Source organism: Stomoxys calcitrans, chromosome 3, assembly GCF_963082655.1.
Source record: "Stomoxys calcitrans chromosome 3, idStoCalc2.1, whole genome shotgun sequence".
Lineage (NCBI taxonomy): Eukaryota > Metazoa > Arthropoda > Insecta > Diptera > Muscidae > Stomoxys > Stomoxys calcitrans.
Genome location: NC_081554.1, coordinates 107274960 through 107294808, shown reverse-complemented (window position 1 = coordinate 107294808; position 19849 = coordinate 107274960). Strand labels below are relative to the sequence as shown.

General features: G+C 37.2%; 2 long non-coding RNA genes across 4 annotated transcripts; both read left to right on the top strand.

Moving 5' to 3' along the window:
• Nucleotides 1–14077: 14077 nt before the first annotated feature.
• LOC106089894 (uncharacterized) lies at nt 14078–15493 on the top strand. Of its 2 annotated transcripts, XR_001221709.2 has the most exons (3): nt 14090–14367; nt 14480–14646; nt 14739–15493. It is a non-coding gene; the product is annotated as an uncharacterized LOC106089894 (long non-coding RNA). The 2 variants fall into 2 exon arrangements; XR_009397742.1 differs by having other exon boundaries at nt 14078–14646.
• A 693-nt stretch (nt 15494–16186) lies between these two features.
• On the top strand, nt 16187–18946 carry LOC106089895 (uncharacterized). Of its 2 annotated transcripts, none has more exons than XR_009397743.1 (3): nt 16187–16828; nt 16911–17364; nt 17730–18946. It is a non-coding gene; the product is annotated as an uncharacterized LOC106089895 (long non-coding RNA). The 2 variants fall into 2 exon arrangements; XR_009397744.1 differs by having other exon boundaries at nt 16187–17110; nt 17193–17364.
• The last annotated feature ends 903 nt before the right edge of the window (nt 18947–19849 follow it).

Sequence of the window (19849 nt, the reverse complement as noted above, 5' to 3'; positions counted from 1 at the left end):
GATTATTGAGAATGATTTGTGCGGATTGTATTTTCACAAAACCAATCGAAAAATATAAAAATCAAGAAGGCATCAGACCTGTCTTTAGATTATTAGGATCATTATGCATGTTGAAAAACCACTACTAACTAAGGAAAGAAGGCTGAAAACCAATGAATGACCAACGTGTAAATGTTAGGCCTAGGAAGATATGTTGCCGTTGGGTCTTTATATCGCTCAAACTACAAACCAACACATGTTCACTCTTGCCGGTTCATTAACGCATTGTTACTTTCCCACAGGTTGCAAGAAGAATAAACTTTCAAACACAATACAAACAAAGAATAATTTTTTTTGATTTAAAGTTTTCAGATATCAATTTTTTTCAATTCAGTAGAACGATACAACTCTGAAACTCCTCAATTTAAATCAGCTGGGCTAGTGACGATACTCTTAATTTAATTCTACCATGGATTTGCATTTGTTTTCTTTTTGCCACTTTTTTCATCAACATACCAATGTCTGTTGATATTTGTTCACAAAACTTATAGCCTGTTTGTGGATGTCGAAGAGTAGTGCAGACGAACTAACAATAATCGCTCGAAATCAAATCTTTTTCGGTTTGTGTATGTCGAATTCGCCTGCACATATGTTAATCAATTTCCGCGTGCTTACGATTTTGGGATTGCCATAGAGGTATTTTTTTCGATTTCTCCTGATCTACTACCAATATGTATTTACGATTATGCAACTATGGTGTGATATTCTTTTTTTCAATCACATACACAAGTTCAAAACTTTATGAATTTAAAAAATTGTGTTGTGTTTAATAGAAACAACATATGGAATCATCCATTGACGTTAATTTCTGTGGCGTTTGAAGAGGCTCCCAACATTCTAAAACCACCTCGAGGCACACAGTAACAATCTTTACTTTTGGAGCTCCTAAAAGCTCAAATTTGTGTCCAAATTTGCAGAACTACGCTTAAGAGAGATGTCCGTAAATTGATATAGAAAACCTTTTTTGGCCCCTTTGTTTTACCATAGAATCTGTCCTAGGGAATCCCCGATTCCTAGAGAATCTCATATTCCTAGGGAATACCCGATTCCTCTGGAATCCTAGATTCCTATGGAATAGCAGATTATGCAATCCCAGATTCCTATGGAATCCCAGATTCTTACGCTATCCCAGATTTCTATGGGATCCCAGATTCCTATGCAATCCCAGATTCCTATGCAATTCCAAATTCCTATAGATTTACGGATTCCTAAAGTGTCCCAGATTCCCAAGGAATCCCATATTCCTAAGTTATTCTAGATTCTTAATTTTCTTAGTTCATTGGCTTTAATATTTTTCCGCATTGTCATCCCTAAAGGAGAGGTTATTTTAACATCTGCATAAATACTACTAAAGTTTTTCGCCATCAAGTTCAGATCCAATTCAAAAGGGATGCATTTTCTTTTTATTTCTACCATGTTTACGATGCCATCAACATCACATTCTAGCAATCAAACTAGTTCAGCAAAGACAATTGACACAGCACCGCGATTTTCATTCGCAGGGTGGATGGATCGCACATAAAACGGTCACAGAGACTTGGATGGAATTGATTCGTGAAAAGTTGCGATTTTTTATTTAAACAAATTGATGACCATTTGAAGAGGAAATTATAGAAATCAAGATGGATTTGTGGGAGTGCTGCCATTATTTCTCAAAACGAGCTTTAAAATGAGTCAATGAGGTATTGTGCAAGTTATTAGGTTAAGCGATTTCTCTTTTTTTTTTGTTATGTAATAATAATAACCTACACAAAATGTAAAATCTTGCAATTATGAAGTGGTCAAATGTCATCCATTATCCATGCCCGAAGAGCCGGGGGTCTGGGAAAAGGAGGAGTCTATGAAAAATTATAAAAACATACGATTTTTACAAAGGTATGAAGAAGATCGAGGTGCTTGGATATCTATTCTGGGCTAAGCTAGCGGATCGAGCGGTTTGTAAGTTAGACATTTTTTCGTATTTACTTTCAACAATTTTTAATCATCAGATTTTTTTATATTTCCCATTAAAGAGTTAATTACATGAATGCTACGTATTCGACTATTATTTTCTAGTATGTATTTATAATAATTACAAATGTTGGCAATATTAAGGGCTCAAATTTGTCAAATTTTGCACATGTTGAGTTTTACATGTCGTGTGATGCAAACGAAACTAACATATGAAAATCATCTTTCAAAATAGCATATGTAATTTTTATCGATTAGAGCGTGCTCTATTCCTTCTGACAAAAACATCAAGAAATTAGATGTTTTTGTTGTCAGTCGAATGAAAGCAACGCCAAATGTTCACAAATTTATGATTTATCCAGCTTTCTCACAACTTTAACAATTATTGCGCATAAAAAAATCATATTTTGTTCACATTTTTTGGTTATGTGATAAGAAAATAACATACAGGTGTGATAGTAAAAATGATGAATCGTATGTTAATTGACAATTTTGACAAACATTTTCAATAACATGTGAATACAAAAAGTGGCATGTCATAAGACATCTACGTGCCGTGTATTAGCGCCTTTAGATATAAATCCAAATGGCTACCATGAGAAATGAACCAAGTCGACGAACAATGGTCTTTATCTAATTGCACAATTCTCTGTCTGTCTCGAGAAATTTCCACAGCGATTTGTTATTGCCTCCCATTATTGTCTTCACAAAATACCGAGAGTATAAATCTGCTGCAGTAATAAATGATAGTAGTTATCAAATCTTAAATAAACTATGGACAGACGATGTATGGTTAGTTGAAAATATCTGCAACCGGAACATATATATCAGAGAAAGGTTTGAATGCCGTTATCACTGCCTATGAATCCATTCGAAAAAATAATACATATTGTTGTCACCACGCATCATTTTAACACGTGCAATGCTTTGTATGTATGTCTTTGGTTATTTCAATTAGCACTCAAAGGCAATGAATATGTAGTGAATGGTGTGAATCATTTTAGTGTTGATTGATTAAAGCCTTGTAGCTTTCATAGAGAATATTTTTAAATGCTTCGTTAATTTCTATTGTACCCACCACCATTGATTGGACCCAAGTGTCTTTGGAGCCGACCTACACCCAAAAGAACCCCAAACGAAAATATAGGCCAATGTGAGATTTAAATAAAATTAAAAGGGATTCGGGAGCGGGTTTATAAATTTGTTTGTTCAGTATTGACTCAAAAACGAATAAACCGATTTTCTTGAGATTGCGTAGGTTGATTTGCAAGAAGCAAGAGGCTATATTATTGTTTGATATCGGAAAGGGGGCGGACCCTCCCCTTTATCCCAAAAGCAACATTCGAAAATAGTGTGTAAGTGAACCCCTTATTACCATGGCGAAGAAATTTCCTTTTCGGGGGTGTGTTTTGTGGTGGGTCGGCTTTTAGGGGAGGGTCCGCCCCCTTCCAATATCAACAAATTATAAAGCCTTTTTCTCCTTACAGACCAACTTACACAATCAGTAAAATATACATCACTTGATCTACACATTGTCATGATTGGTCAGTTAACCTATTTGGGTGGTTTTAGACGTTAGAGCGCCATCAAGATACTTGGACACACATTTTAGTTTCATATTCGTAATCTACTCACAAATACCATTCATTTGAACCCCATATAATCACGATCAGCTAATATTACGATTTGGGGACTGGTCGACGGTCGCCCATTCCTTAGACCTCATTTTTAAGGTCATATTCGAAGTCTTCTCCCAAATACCTTTCATTTTAGTCCCATGTTATCAAGATAGTCCACAATGACTATTATGGGTGGTTTTAGGTTTGGGCAGTTTTGGGCTTTAGCTTGTCCCCCTAGATACTTGGACCCAACTTTTAATATGATTTTTGAAATCCACTCAAATACCTTTCATTTAAGTTCCATATTGTCTCGATCGGACCACTTTTGTTTTTGTTCAACGAAAATATGAATACGTTATAAAAGCGAATGGTAGCAATATGTTGTCTGACATGTATGCATTACCTCTGCATACATATGTGTATGTGTAGGGGAAAAAATAGGAATGAGATTGAATGGATCGACAAGGGAAGATCTTAAATGACTTAGCCAGTATGACAGGGATACTGTAAGGAATTAAAGTCAAAGGAACTTTTTTCCTTTAAAATTCATAATTAAATAAAAATTTCAATAAAAATCCAATTTTTATAAATTAGAACAAAATTTTCCAGAAAAAACTTATTTTCAAAAAAAATTCGATTAAAAATAAATTTTGCCAAAATTTTCCATAAAAAGCTAAGTTAACAAAATTTTATTGAGGAATCCCAGTTTTAAAGATCCTAAGTAATCCCAGATTCCTTAAGAATCCAAGAATCCTAAGGATAAGGAATTTCAGATTCCCAAGGAATCCCAGATTCGTAAGGATTCGCATATTCCTAAGGAATATCAGATTCCTAGAGAATTCCAAATGCCCAAGAAATACCAAACTTCAAAGGAATCCCAAATTCCTATGAAAAATCTAAATTTTACAAAAAATTCTTTTAAACCCGAATTTTATCAAAATCTACTTAGGGAGTGAAATTTTGTCAAGTATTCACTTCTTTGAATATCAAAACGGAAACAAATGAAAAATCATCGGTTTTTGGTGTTTCACCTTTTGAAGACAATTGCAAGCAGCAGGCACCTCACTAACGCAGCACCCTCAAACAACACTACCCACCCATACAACGAGCTAAAATATACTTGTAATTTAGTTTATAAACCAGAAAAAATTGAGTTACCACAATTTCTCAAATAGCAACTGTCGTCGTGAACTGGCACTTGCGAGTGCTTGTCTTTGGTGTCTTTGAAACCCCATGTAGAAGGATAGAGGCTGGTTGACAGTATGGTTAAACCCAGATATATGTTCTTGCATATTAGATACCCTTACACTTAAGCATCCAATACGTCAATTACAACTTACAAATCTTACTGAACTTATTTACTACTGTATTAAGCCTTTTGGATTATCACTTGCAAAGGGTAATACACATAAGAATGATGGAAATTTAAAAAAATATACATAAAAAATACTTATGTATTTTACCCTTAACGAAGAAGAGGCTGCTTAATGTAATAATAGAAGTAAAGTACCCTTTCCCTTGGCGAAGGGTAGTTTAAGTAAACTTTCCCTTGGGGTAGGGTAGTTTAAGTAACCTTTCCCTTGGGGAAGGGTAGTTTAAGTACCCTTTCACTTGGAGAAGTGTCGATTTAGTATCCTTTCACTTAGGGAAGGGTAGTTCAAGCAACTTTCCTTTGGGGAAGGGTAGTTCACGTACCCTTTCCCTTGGGGAAGGGTAGACTAAGTAACTATTCCCACCTCCCATTACGTAGGGATGCGTACACCCCATAGTCCGAGCTATGGAGCGTTAGTAGAGGGTTAGGGTAATGCTGGCAACAGAAATTTCACAGACAGTTAAACACTATAGTTAGATCAACATCTAAAGCAACATAAATATTACACAACAATGAAAGGACAATAAGATGAACAGTCTACTCTTGCAACTTCTACAACAAACTATAGACAAAGGATAGAATATCTTATTACATGAATAGAACTGAATAGGGATATATTACTATACAATTTGCGAAACGGATTGTTTAATTTCTAATAAGATCTCACTTAATTTAGTCTTAGAGGTATGTTATGCCGAGTGGTTCGGAGAAGAATATTAATATTTAATTCGCCACTTAAGAATTGGGAATCAATCTGATCGCGCAATAATTTCACAATAAACACGGCCCTAAGCTTCAGGCGCCTCATTTCGAGCGTTGTTTAGTAAATAAGTTTCAAACGGTTCTCGTAGGGGAGAGAAATTAAGCACCTAAGCGCAAAAAGAAGAAATTGTACCTGGACCGATTCAATCCTATCTGAGTAGCACTTGTAGAACGGGTTCCAAACCACACAACGATATTCCAATGTAGGCCAGACTAAGCTTGTAAACAAACGCTTGGTCATATTAGGATCATCAAACTCCTTGGACCACCGTTTTATAAAACCCAACACCGACTTTGTCTTATTGATGCACGAGTCAACGTGCAAATTAAAACGTAAAAATCCAAAATACCATCCAAAATAACACCAATATCTGTAAAGGAATCTACGTTATCCAATTTACCTTTGGTACCTTTTCCCTTAGGGAAGGGTAGTTTTAGAACCTTTTTCCCTTGGGGAAAGGTAGGTTTAGTACCCTTTCGTTTGAGGAAGGGTAGTTTTCGTACCCTTTCCCTTTACCTTTGGTATCCTTTCCATTCAGTTTTAGTATTCTTTTCATTCGGGAAGGGTAGTTTCAGTACATTTTCCCTTGTGGAAGAGTAGTTTGTTTTAGTATGATAGATTTAGTGCACTTACCCTAGGGGGAGTGTGATTTTAATGCCCTTTCCCTTGGGAAAGTGTAGTTTTAATATGCCTGTCCTTGAGGAAGGACAGTTTTAGTATACTTTCCATTGGAGAAGGGTATTTTTAGAACCCATTCCCTTGGGGTAGGTTAGTTTTAGAACCCTCTCCCTTTAGGTAGTAAAACTACCCTTTCTCTTGGGGAGGGTAGTTTTAGTACACTTTCGCGTGGGCAAGGAGTGTTTTACTACCCTTTCGCTTGGGGAATTGAAGTTATAGTACCCTTCGCATTGGGGAAGGGTAGTTTTAGCACTCTTTTTCTGGAGAAGGGTAGTTTTAGTACCTTTCCCTTGGGGAAGGGTAGTTTAGTACCTTTCCCTTTGGGAAGGGTAGTTTAGTACCTTTCCCTTGGGGAAGGGTAGTTTAGTACCTTTCCCTTGGGGAAGGGTAGTTTAGTACCCTTCTCCTTGAGGAAGGGTAGTTTTAGTATCCTTTTCTTGGGGAATCGTAGTTTTAGTACGCTTTTCCTTGGAGACCGATAGTTTTAGTAAGCTTTTCCTTGGGGAAAGATAGTTTTAGTAACCTTTCCCTAAGGGAGGAGTAGTTTTTGTACCCTTCCCCTAAGGGAAGTGTAGATATTGTATCCCCGCTCTTGGATAATAGTAGTTTTAGTAAGCTTTCTCGTGTGGAAGGGTAGTTTTATAGTTGGGAAGGGTAGTTTTAATACCTCTTCTCGTTGGGAAGTGTAGTTTTAGTACCCTTTGGTTTGGGGAAAGGTATTTTGTAATACCCTTTCTTTTGGGGAACGGTAGTGTAGCCTTTCGCGTGGGCATGGATAGTTTTAGAACCCTTTCGCGAGGGTAAGAATAGTTTTAGAACCCTTTGTCGTGTTAGTTCTTTAATCTTGTGCTACCATTTGTTTACCCCACACATAAGATTTTTTTTTTCACCTGGAATAATTTATTTTTTATTGGTTGCCAACGAAGAATAAGCAAATATTGTTGTTTTCAGGATGGGGTTTTCTTGTGTTGTGTTTAATGTCTGTTGGACATTTCACTTGCCATGGACAAAGACTTGTGTCCTCAGTACTGGCTAATGCCTCTAAGAAGACGACCAACAGCAAAACAGCATGTGTAGGCTTAATAAGTATAGTCGGACCTCGATTATTCCCTCCGGACCTCCATTATTCGGGATAGACAAGATATTTTTGAATTTTTTTCATTCCTTCGATTATCCGAAGTTACCTTCATTATCAAAGTGTATAAGCACACTTTACCATTATATTTGAATAAGCAAAGAAAATGAAAATAAATCGAAGATGGAAATTCCCTCGTTCTCATTTCTTTGTGGGAGGCCATCGTAGCGCAGAGGTTAGCTTGTCCGTCTATGACGCTGAATGTCTGGATTCCAATCCTGGCGAGAACATTATCAAAAAAATGTCAGCGGTGGTTATACCCTCCTAATGCTGGCGACATTTGTGACGTGCTGTACCATCTGGTATGTCAGCTATGTAATAACTTCTCCGTTCTGGCTCGGCTATTAAAAGGAGGTCCCTTATCATTGATTTTAAACTTGAATCGGACAGCACTCAGTGGTATATGAGAAGTTTGCCGCTGTTCCTTAATGGAAATTTCATGGGCAAATTTGCATTTGAATTTCTTTGCACAGAATGTGACTCTGTGTGGGTATTAAAGCCCAAAAGCCTTGGAAAACGCAGAAGAACCAAAAGTGGACTTAGAATTTGGGAATGGTCGTCAAAAACGATTTAAGGAAAGTGGAATTAATTATTTTAAGGAAAACTAAGTTGAAAGGAGGTCATAATACGCCGCCTAAGCAATTTATAATGGAGATGATGAAACTGCCCATTATTTGAGGTGTTTCAGATATAGAAAGGACAGATACCATACATCCGATAAAGAAACATTTAATAAATGAAAAAATATACCCCACCTACCCTTGAGACAGACCCATTGATAAGTCTACCGATTGACTCAGAATCACTTTCTGATTCGATTTTGCCATGTCCGTCTGTCCATGTTAAATTGTGTACAAACTACAGGTCGCAATTCTCATCCAATCATCTTCAAATTTGGTATTGGCATGTTTTTTTTTAACCTAGAGACGAAGCCTATTGAAATTGGAAAAAATCAGTTCAGATTTGGATATAGCTCCCATATATATGTTCGTCCAATTTGCTGTAATACTGCAATAAAATGGTCATTTGTTAACCGATTCAATCGAAATTTGGCAGGAAGCATTTTCTTATGACTCTCGACATTACTAAATTTCATGGAAATCGGTTCTGATTTAGATGTAGCTCTCATATATATATCACCCGATTTTCACTCCTAGAGCCACTACAACGCGTATTTATTGACCAATCTCCCCAAAATATTGTACAACGCTATCCTCGACGACTTCCACAAGGTCAATAAAGTTTGCTCAAAATCGGTTCATATTTAGACATAGCTCTCATATATATATTCTCGTCCGATTTGCAGTAATATTGCAATCAAATGGTCACTTGTTAATCGATTCACTCAAATATGGCGGAAGGATTTTCTCTTGCTTCTCGACATTATAGATGAATTTCATAGAAATCAGTTCCGATTTAAATATATTTTCATTTCTAGAGCATTTTTTGACCAATCTTGCCAAAATTTTGCACAACGCTTTTCTCAACGAGTACCACATTATCAAATTTTGGGTAGTTTGCAATAATGTCATTTGTGAACCGTAGTTATTACAGTGTGAACATATTTGCTCGAAATGTGATACGGACTGTTTAATAACACATAAAAAAAATATCCAGCGAGGTCCATCAAATTGGCTCAGAATTAGACATAGCTCCCACTTTGTACCTATACGGTAGGTGAAGGGTATTATAAAGTCGGCACCGCCCGACTTTTGGCCCTCTTTACTGGTTTTACCATAGGAAAGATAGCTCAGGTGTTACAATGCTTCCAAATTTGCTGCTTTGCCCGGTGGTGAACTTATAAATATGACTAATGGCACATATAAGACTCAGAAGTGCAGTTCGGTTGAAACTAGTGGTGATGATATCATTCGTACAAAAATATCTTTTAAAGAAGCAATAAATGGTTCCACAAAATTTTTTTTTTATTTCTTGGAGAGCCCTGGCTGCTCTGGCATTTCAGACCAATACAATCATTTTAAACAATTCAATCCCATGGCAGCCGGTTGAACGCACCGGATTGGCCCGATGTCGCCTCAGTGTACGTGTTCGTCTTTTTTTCGTCATGGGAGAGGAACATCCCGGAGTGCCTTTTGGTCCGTGCCGGGATTGAAAAGAATCCCGGGCCCTGGTTTTGTTCGGTTTGTTCGCATTCGTCCGACGACGAGGATGCAGACCTCTGAGTGCCGGATGTTTATCAACGAGAAGAAGGCCGATTGGGGTGTCTTCAGAGAATATACCAATCGACTGATCCGAAGAGATGCGCCAGGTTGTTCAACCGTCAATTTATTGTGCATCCCGAAAGTGACAGGGCAAGGAGGAGAGTCATTCGCCATATTCTTGGTCTCCGAGCCGAGGAACAGCCATCACAATTTACCGCGGGTGAAGTTACGAATGTCATCCGTGGCGCCAAATCATCTAAGGCGTTGGGCCCCGACGGAATCTCTACATTGATGTTAAAAATCTGAGTTCACCTGGAGTACCTTACTACTCGCCTCAACCTGTCTTTAAACACTCTTATAGTTCCAGATGTCTGGAAAATGGGCAGAGTGATCCCGCTACTAAAGCCTGGAAAGGACCCGAGTTTGGGGGAGTCGTACAGACCGATCTCCCTCCTCTCACCAGTAGCAAAGGCGCTTGAGGCATTACTCCACCCGAGCCTCGTAGGAGAATTTCCATTCGCCGAGCATCAACATGGATTTCGAAAACTGCATAGCACAACAACTGCTTTGCATGTCATCACCGCACACATTTGCCTTAGCTTCAATCAGCCCAGGCCATGTGATTGGACGGTCCTCGTGGCACTGGACATTTCGAAGGCATTCGACACGGTCAGCCATACCAAATTATTTGAGGACATCGCCAACATGTCCCCCCAGCCAGGCCTGAAACGCTGGGTCCCGAATTATCTGTGTGGTCGCTAGTCATTTGTGGAATTTAGGGATAAGAAGTCGAAGCACCGTAGAGTGAAACAGGGAGTTCCCCAAGGTGGAGTGATATCTCCGGCACTGTTTAACCTCAACCTTTCCTCCATTCCACCCCCTCCAGACGGCAAAGAGATTGTATCATATGTGGACGATTGTACGATTATGGCATCAGGCCCCCACCCATTGTTGACATATGCGATAGGTTGAACGTCTACCTCAACGAACTTGCCTCATTTTTCGCTGCAAAAAATCTTGTTATATCAGCCACTATATCTTAAGCCACGTTGTTCACTACAAATACGCATGAGGTGAATGCTGAGCTGAATGTGATGGTCAATAGAGAAATGATTCCGACCATCAAGTGTCCCAAAATACTTGGCGTCACATTTGACAGCTCTTACAAATTCTCCCCACATGCCACAGCAATTTGCGATAAAGTCAAAAGTAGAAACAAGGTCCTCAAGTCACTTGCTGGCAGCACTTGGGGTACAGACGAAGAAACCTCGTTGACCATGTGCAAAGTAATTGGCCGGTCTGTGGTAAGTTATGCAGCGCCAGTGTGGTCTCGTCAACTTTGTGACACGCAGAATAATAATAATATTCAGATCTGTCAGAATGGAATAGAATAATATTCAGATCTGTCAGAATGCCGCCCTCCGAACTGCGACGGGCTGCCTCCTCAGTTCTTATATGGACCACCTCCATGAGGAGACAAAGATCCTACCAGTTCGAAGACATAACTACAATACATGCTGTCTAAGCAATACTTTTTGGGCTGTTATCGCAGAGACCATCCAAATCATCCAACGCCCAGATGCCTTAAGATGCCAATACAAATTTTATTACTCCTTTTACGGTACGGCTGCAAGTCTAAGTCAACATGTAACCTATAGCCGTTGTATGAAAGAAAAATACAAATCGTTTAGAAGGAAATTTTCTAATTTTTCTCCTCATATTTTAAGAATTGGCATCTTAAAAGTGAGAAAAAACATAGGAAAATTATGATGTACATCTTAAAATCCCTAAGGTATTGTCTTGCTTAGCTAAGCTTTTTCTGAGAACAAAAATAACGATGGCATTAGGACATTCCTGAGTTAATGTCATTAGGGTCTAAGCAATGAGGATTAAACGATACCACTATATAAAGCCCAAAGAGACAAAAAAAAAACATTTTAAGGAAACACAAAATATGCTTTTAGGTAAAAAAGCTGGTATTCAAGCGATTTGCCTTTTGGTGAATAAGGATTTCATTTCATTCTCGAGTTAAGATTTCGGGCCCGAGTTACTATGTGTTTTATCAGTTTAATCTTTTCGTGTAGCTGAATTGTTACAACTTACGGTAGTCCTTTGTATTCTGACCAAGTATTCTGACTCGGGCATAAATCAACGTTGTTTTTCCTATCCTGTCTCATGGAAAACTATGATTGCCTTGAGTTTTCTATGGTGCTTCATCTTATAATTTGGTGCTACAGATACTTTGTTGAAATAGTTCATACGTATCTTCTGTTTAAAGCCTATTTTCTGAAGTGCGTAAAATCCAGTTTGCAAACATCCTGTCAGATTGTCATGTTAATGTTACTCCATGAAAAATATGGTTTAGAAAATTTCGCTTTCTGTTGATTGAATTGTGTGTGGAGTCTATAAAAAACTAAGACATGTTAAATTATTTTAAATTTATAGGTTTTTTAATCGAAAAGTTAGTGGCAATAAAACAATTCTAAAACTTTCCTAACCATAGAGGAGAAAGTATTTTCGAATTTATTTTAGAAAATGGCTTAAGTCTTTAAAACAGACATCGGTACTTTGGTGGAAACACAAAACCAAACATGAACCAACTTAGGAGCGTGGTATGGAAGAAAATTAGGGATTTTGGAAGTAACTCTGAATTCATGACTTATATTTTCTTTTTCGGTGTATGTCCGTAGTGGCATGGGGCGGATTAATATCCGCACCATCTTTTCAACACAACCTAACCTAAGTATTTATAATAGCAGAAGTTTTTTCATCACATTTGAAGAAGAAATTGGATCTTGACCTGGTTATGAGATCTCTTCTTGGGCAGTGACGAAGAAAGCTAACTGTTCTGACTGAAAAGAAAAGTTAGGAATTCCGTGCTACTTACAAAATCCTTAATTGTTTTCCATACCACTCCCCTAATTTGGTTCATGTCTGGTATCGTGTGCCCACCTAAATAGCGGTGTCTGTTGCGACTCCAGTGCACGCTTAGCCACCTCCAATTCATGAACGTTTTGCTGTCGGGGCTTTGGGTATAGATCAAATCTTTGAGTTTATTTTATAGCGCCATGTATTTGTATTCCATGTCGTCAATTTTATCATAGACCTTGACCAATTCGCGGCTAAGTAAGAGAAACTTGGTTTTATTTTTAAGAGCTTAACGTTCGCCAGTATCACGTTCTGAAATGGCTTTTTCCTCTGCTTTACTTTTATCAAAGTTTTTCCGTTTCTTTGCAATTCTATTGTGGCATTCTCCAGCTCACATTGTATCTTCCTTTTACTCTTGTCCAAGTGATAATTTTTTGCCGTTAATTGCATTATGTGCCACTCCAAAGTTTCGATATTCTTGTTCAAGCGATTCGTTACCCTTTCTAACTCCTTGACGGCGCCCGCATTCATTTCTGCTTACGTTTCTTTTGAGACCTCTGTCTTCGGCTTTTGACTGTTCTCATTATACTTATCCAAACTATTCCTAGCTTGGATCCATCCGATCCATATTCTGGTTGAATGGTGGAATTATTACCATTCCCTCACCGTCATCAATTCTTCCACTATTCTTTATTCAATATGAACCGAAAATACCCGGTTGCAATCCCCAACGACCTACACCAATAAGAAGTACCTGCCCGAAATCTCAGTCGTTTGACGGCTATAGTGATTGCGACAGACGGACGAAGAATGCCGAAGCATTCAAGAACAAGTAAAAACAAGCCAAGTTCGGCCGAACCAACCAAGCTAAAAATTTACCCTTTTTAACTCATTTTGTATTTGAATTATTATGTAACAATCAAAAAGTCATAATGGGGTATAGGTGTTTGGAGGGCCTATATCCATTTGTGAAGCTTATTGCTAAGGAAGTGTAGTTCACGTAACAAGTATCAGCCAAATCAGATGAAAAGTCAGGGCTAAAGAATCCAAATCCGGAATCGGTTTATGTGGGAGTTACACATATGACTTTATTAGCTGATTCGTACCATACTTTGCACGGATGTTGTTCTTTGTGCCAAATTTCAGTCGAATCAAATGAAAATTGAGGCTTCTAGCGGCTCAAGAAAATCTTCATCCGTTCGAACGCTATCTTGATTTCAACAGACGGACGGAAGGTAATGGCTAGATCGACTCAGCATGTCAAAAGATGGAGGATGAACGGACACGTCCATAAACTGCAACCGATAATACTAATGCTCGTGTTCCCCTGTGCATACATATTTATATGCGTTGGTATAATGAGTCTTTGCCAAAAACAACGCAAATACCAAAAATTTTTTTTAACATAACAAAGTTTGAAAAATTCCAAAAAAAAAATATGAAAGTTATTATCCAGGAACGAAAATTAGGTCGTTTTATTTGCCAGTATTGCGGATTGGTAGCTTAAGCCGAGTACTCTGTTCAGTTTTTCAAGCGGAATGCTGTCACTCTGTTTATAGTGAGGAAAATGGCAAAAAGAAATTTTAGTGGCAACGCTTGACATCAATGTCGCCATCATTTTTGTCTTATTGGTTCCTGTGGTTCGTTTTTTCTTTTTGTTAGTTTATTTAATTGCGAAAAAATATAAAACCATAAGTGCAGATAAAAAACATCTTTTGGTATGAAAATAAAAACGAAACATAACCGTCAATTAAATATTACGGCGACTATTCCGAATGTTTGTATGTTTATTTGAGTCTTCTTCTATTTCGATTGCATGGCATTGTGATTATCGATTACTTATTATAACATTTGAAACTAATATTGTCTCGTTCCAATACACGGTATTTATAGATACTAGCTACGCGCTTGAGGGTATAGTGTCTACATACGTTTGCGAATAACAAACCAAAATGAAAACAAAAAAGCTTGCTCTCGGCCTTTACTGTTACTTACAGGGCAAAGAGAGTCTGTTAATAATAAAAAAAAACTTCTCAGCAGAAAATATTGCACCCCCGGATGTAAGTTAAAACTGAAGTGACAACAACACCGTTTTCTGCGATTAATGCCCCAAAAAATAAATGATTTTTTATTATATTATTTTTATTTCCAGTGTTTAATTAAAAATAAATTCTGAATAACATACAAAACTCAGTCTCAGATAGCGCTATGAAGTTATTAATTTAAAAGATAAATGAAATAAATTAAAAAAATTCAAATTTGAATTCAGTCTCAAAAAAAAACTCAAGAATACTGCGTTAAAAAGTATACAACAACAACAAAAACACAACAAGCGCGATAACCTTTTTGTCCGAGTTGGCAAATTCAACTGAAGATATTCAACTCTCTTTAAAGCAATCTTTAGCTTTCATCAAGCACGAAGTGTTTTACTTGAACTTCGTTTATTGAACTCAAAACACTTTCAGCATACACAACCGCTGAACAGAAGCAATATGGATGTAAAACCAAATCGTCTTCACCATACTTTGAAGCCATGTTTCATGCATACCCTAAGTAATAGATTGCTGTGCAAGAGTATGTTAAAACCATATTTTTTTTGTAAATTTTTTAAAGAATATTGCATTATTATAGTTTCATGCCTACTTATTGAGCATTCAAAATGCGCATAAGTATACTAGAACATCTTCATATTGCTTCCAAGGCATGAACAATTTTTTGCTGGGTTATAACCAGACAACGACGATATAACAGATTAGTCGGTTAATAAAAGTAGCTAATAGCTAACAGTATGTATAGTTAAGTTTATATACACATAACATATGTTTTGTTTCTATCAGTAAGAAAGAATATGTAAGACGAATTGAGCAATGTTCGTGATACGTTTTTAAGAAAAATTGTATAAATAATCGTGTTAATGTTTCTTTTTTAATTCTGAAATATTAAAAGGTAATATGTTGATATACAGTTTCTTTTGTCATACACGATGGGATCCAGTCGATGTCTCGTGAAAAAATTCTGGCAAGGTGGGCGGGGCTGATTCGTTGTCGATGGTTTCATTAATAATGACACCTGGATCAATTTTCATCTAACTCATAAATGTCTCTTATCAGATCGTTTTCATGTGTGGCCATTCTCTGTACAAATACAATCAGGGGCTTGAACCCATATGCACATAATGGTTCAATGTTTGAAATATTGTAGATGTTAGTGTTTGAGTACTTTTTCGTGCGAGTTTGGCAATGTTTATTTTTACATATCCTCAGGACTTTCCTCTTCTCCTTTGTACGTTGGCATTCACCCAGGTCAACATGGCCCAAGTAGTCGCATTTGACACAATTGTACGACGAACTACAATGTTTTGCAATGTGGCCCCAACGCTGGCACCTCCTACATTGAATGTCATTGTCCTTCCTCCATGGTTATTCCTAGGATACGATTGGACTTTGCAAAGCTCTTATATTCGAAATCTCTGATAGTTTTTTCCCTAGTAACAATGATACTAAAAAGAGCCTCATTGGTTTTTGGTGTTTTACATTTTGCAACAGTATTTTGAATGACCTCCTCTAATTCAAATTTAATATCCTCCATGTCAGTGTTTGCCGTAAGCCCTCGTAAAATAAAGGACGGCTGCTTTAATTCTTTCGGTATAAAAGAATAGGAATGTACACCCTTCTCACGCAAAAGGGTCATCATTGACGAGTGGACAGACGGATCGGAAAAAAACAATTTACTCTTGTTTTTGTTTATATTCTTTACCTTAAAAGAAAACTTTGGTATTGTGTCTCTTAAGGAGCCAACAAGCGCCTTAGTGTTGACATTGTAAACAAAAGATGGTGGATGCCAGTTTGGCCTTGTCGCACCATTGTTGTTGTTATTATTTTTATTACCAGTAACTTGCGTTGCCGCGGAAGCAAATCCACTTGAGTGAGAACATTGAAGATACCCAAGGAGTTGTCATCTGTCTGCTTATGCCTCTTCAGTCTTTTTCTGAGCTCCGGGATTACGATTTCATTTAAATTTGTTGCATTTTCAGTACGCTGCCTCTTACAAGCATTTTGGTGCGCGGCCATGATGTCATTATTCTGCGATGTTGAAGCATCCACCTCACCGACATAATATCAACATTAGATTAACATGACCACCAGGCATGTGGTGGATTTTATTTTGGAGACGAGCTTTTCTTCTTCCATTTAGAAACAACAACATTGAAAGCTGTTTTTTTAAGTTCCGAGTGCTCAGGGTGTACGTACTATCATCTTTTTCATCTGTTTGGCTTTTTAACAGCCGGTCATACAAGTAAATTTTTGTTTCATTGTTTTTCAAGTCGAGCTTAATGACCAAGCGAAAACAACACCCAAAGGAGAGATTGTTAAATGAGTCTTGAAGAAAAGAACATTACATCAACATTAGATCAACATGACCACCAGGCATGTGGTGGATTTTATTTTGGAGACGAGCTTTTCTTCTTCCATTTAGAAACAACAACATTGAAAGCTGTTTTTTTAAGTTCCGAGTGCTCAGGGTGTACGTACTATCATCTTTTTCATCTGTTTGGCTTTTTAACAGCCGGTCATACAAGTAAATTTTTGTTTCATTGTTTTTAAAGTCGAGCTTAATGACTAAGCGAATACAACACCCAAAGAAGAGATTGTTTAACGAGTCTTGAAGAAAAGAAGTTGCCAGTTCCTCAGACAAGGCAGGACATATGTCACACCACTGGTGGACGCGTTTCGATAATTGGATTACTTTTATCTCATCGGCGCCATTATTATTTTAATGTAAATCTTAAATTATTTATGTTATCTTAATCTATTTAGATTATTATAATTTATTTTTATTATCTAAATTTTATTTATGTTACGTTATCCTTTTTCTATTTTATCCCAACATAAAATGTCATGTAACTAATATTATTTTCAAATTCGCACTCAACTTCCGAAGACTTAATTTGATGAGTCTCATATTGACTCGATCGGCCTGCACGCCAGTTTGAGGCAAATCTTTTCAGCCGTACGGACCAAACAAACACCCTTTGACTTTTAAATATATGAAAGTTACTTTCTAATTTTAAGTTTATATAGGGTTAAAATTATAAAGTCCTAAATCCCTTATATTTTAGTCCTAAATCCCTTTTTTATTTCAGAATAACCCCTCAGGTAAATGCCCCAAAACTGTCGTGCCTGAAAGCAAAATGTTACACTCGTCGCTTGATGGCGTTGATATCCCCATTAAATCAGGCTTTAAATACCTGGGTATCCACTTTTATAAGCTGCTGAAGTTTAATCACCATGGCCGAACAACATTGCAGAAGGCACAACGGATAGCAGGGATGTCTCATACCTTTCCAACAATAAGCATTTACCAACAAATACAAAACTTTTTTGTATAAAGTTGCCATTCGACCTATTTTGACTTATGGATTTCCGATCTGGTTTACTATTTCTCCAATAGTAGCCAAAGGATTGGAAGTATTTGAAAAGAAAATCCTACGAAAGTGCATAAACAAATATTATATATGTTCAACCAAGAAATACTCCAATACTTACATTTATAACACCGCAGAAGTCCTGCCTTTCTGTATGTACGTGATGCACCTTCAAAAGAAGTTTGTTGAAAATCTTGCTACACATGAAAATGTATTATGTCCAAAATTTATAACAGAAAGAGGGATTTGCAATGGTCCAGTTCCGCTTATCTCCCACCTGTGGGTGTAATTCATGAGAATATAGACAACGACTTGGAGCAGTTTATCATACCGCCATTCTACTCCAGAACCTCGCCTGGGACCCATAGAGGTTAAATAGATAACAAAAGAATTTAGATAGGTGTAATTTGTAACTACTTACCCCAATTAGTAAAAGAGCTTTGCTCATATCGTATATTCAGCTAAATTTTTCAAAAAAAAACCAAATATTTATATATGATGTCCCCGATGAACATTCCTTCTACTTACCTATTTTTATAAAAAAAAAGTTTCTAATACAACTTTTTACTCTTACCGATTTATACAATTAATGTGAAACCAACATAATAGTTTACTATTTTCGCCATGAACACTGACAGTTTTTTCTGTTATCTAGTTTTTAAGTATTAAGTTTTTTTATAGTTGTTATTGTTTACAGACCATGCTCTGTGAGAGAAATCCCAAGGCCGTGAGCAAGCCTTATTTTTTGCATTCACTTTATTTTTAAACATTATGTTCAAAGTTCAGAAAAGGCATGTTGCATCTCTACCTTCAATGTGTATTAGCACAAGACGATTATAGTTCTAAGAGTTATGTTAACAATTCGTGATAACACATTCTCATTGTAACTGAAAATAAGAAGACTCCAATAAAGTATTTACTTACTTACTTATTTATTTCAGAATACATCGGCTACAATACCTTTGCCTGCCTCAAAAAGCTTATAATGTGGTACGATGCCTTGCGCGAGGAATTTGAAGCAATTAGGTCCCTACAAAAGAAGAGTTTTCTCCCAATTCGAAAAAAGTTCTGACTAGTAAAAAGAGTAATTAGATTTTCTCCTAAAGGCTGGTACTATATTCGCTTTTCTCCACGATTTGTTTAGGATTACTTTTTTGAGGCATTAAAAAATCTCAACAATATCGTAAACTTAGCACATATATGCAATATACGCCCATTGGATGGTTCTAAATTTTGTTCTTAAATTAAAATCGGGGCTGCAAACATTGATCCATATACATAATTACCACTAGCTCTCAAAGACTTAATGTCAGCTTCAGAGATGTATGGCCCGCTTTTAACAAAAGACCACACGCCACGTATGTCACATACTATTGTCATTGGGCTCAAATTGGAACACTGTCAGATATCCTTAAATCTCTGGCAGCAAAATAAGCGGTCAACGGAATAACCATGAGCGTGGTGCTCATGCCGTGCCGGGAGTATGGTCTTGTAGGTGAGCGAAATAGGTCAAAGAACTTGTTGCAACTAATTTCCATTTGGAGGTAGCAATCCTCGTCAAACTTCTAAAGATAAGTAAGCTCGTTCCGGTCCATACGATCGATCGCTTCAGGAACGTGATGGACATTGGTTATTTAAAGGCGCCAATAACTCGACTTGTCATATCGATCATCATAGGCACTCCGTTTATAAGCAAGAGACAGAGCCGCCCGGCATCTCACTGAGACTCTTCACTCGATTGTCCACGACTGCAGTTGCAGCTGCTCTTTATACGAAGCATGCCATGTAGCATACAACGCTAGGTCTAGTAAACCCCAAGATGGTCTGAAATGTTTGAG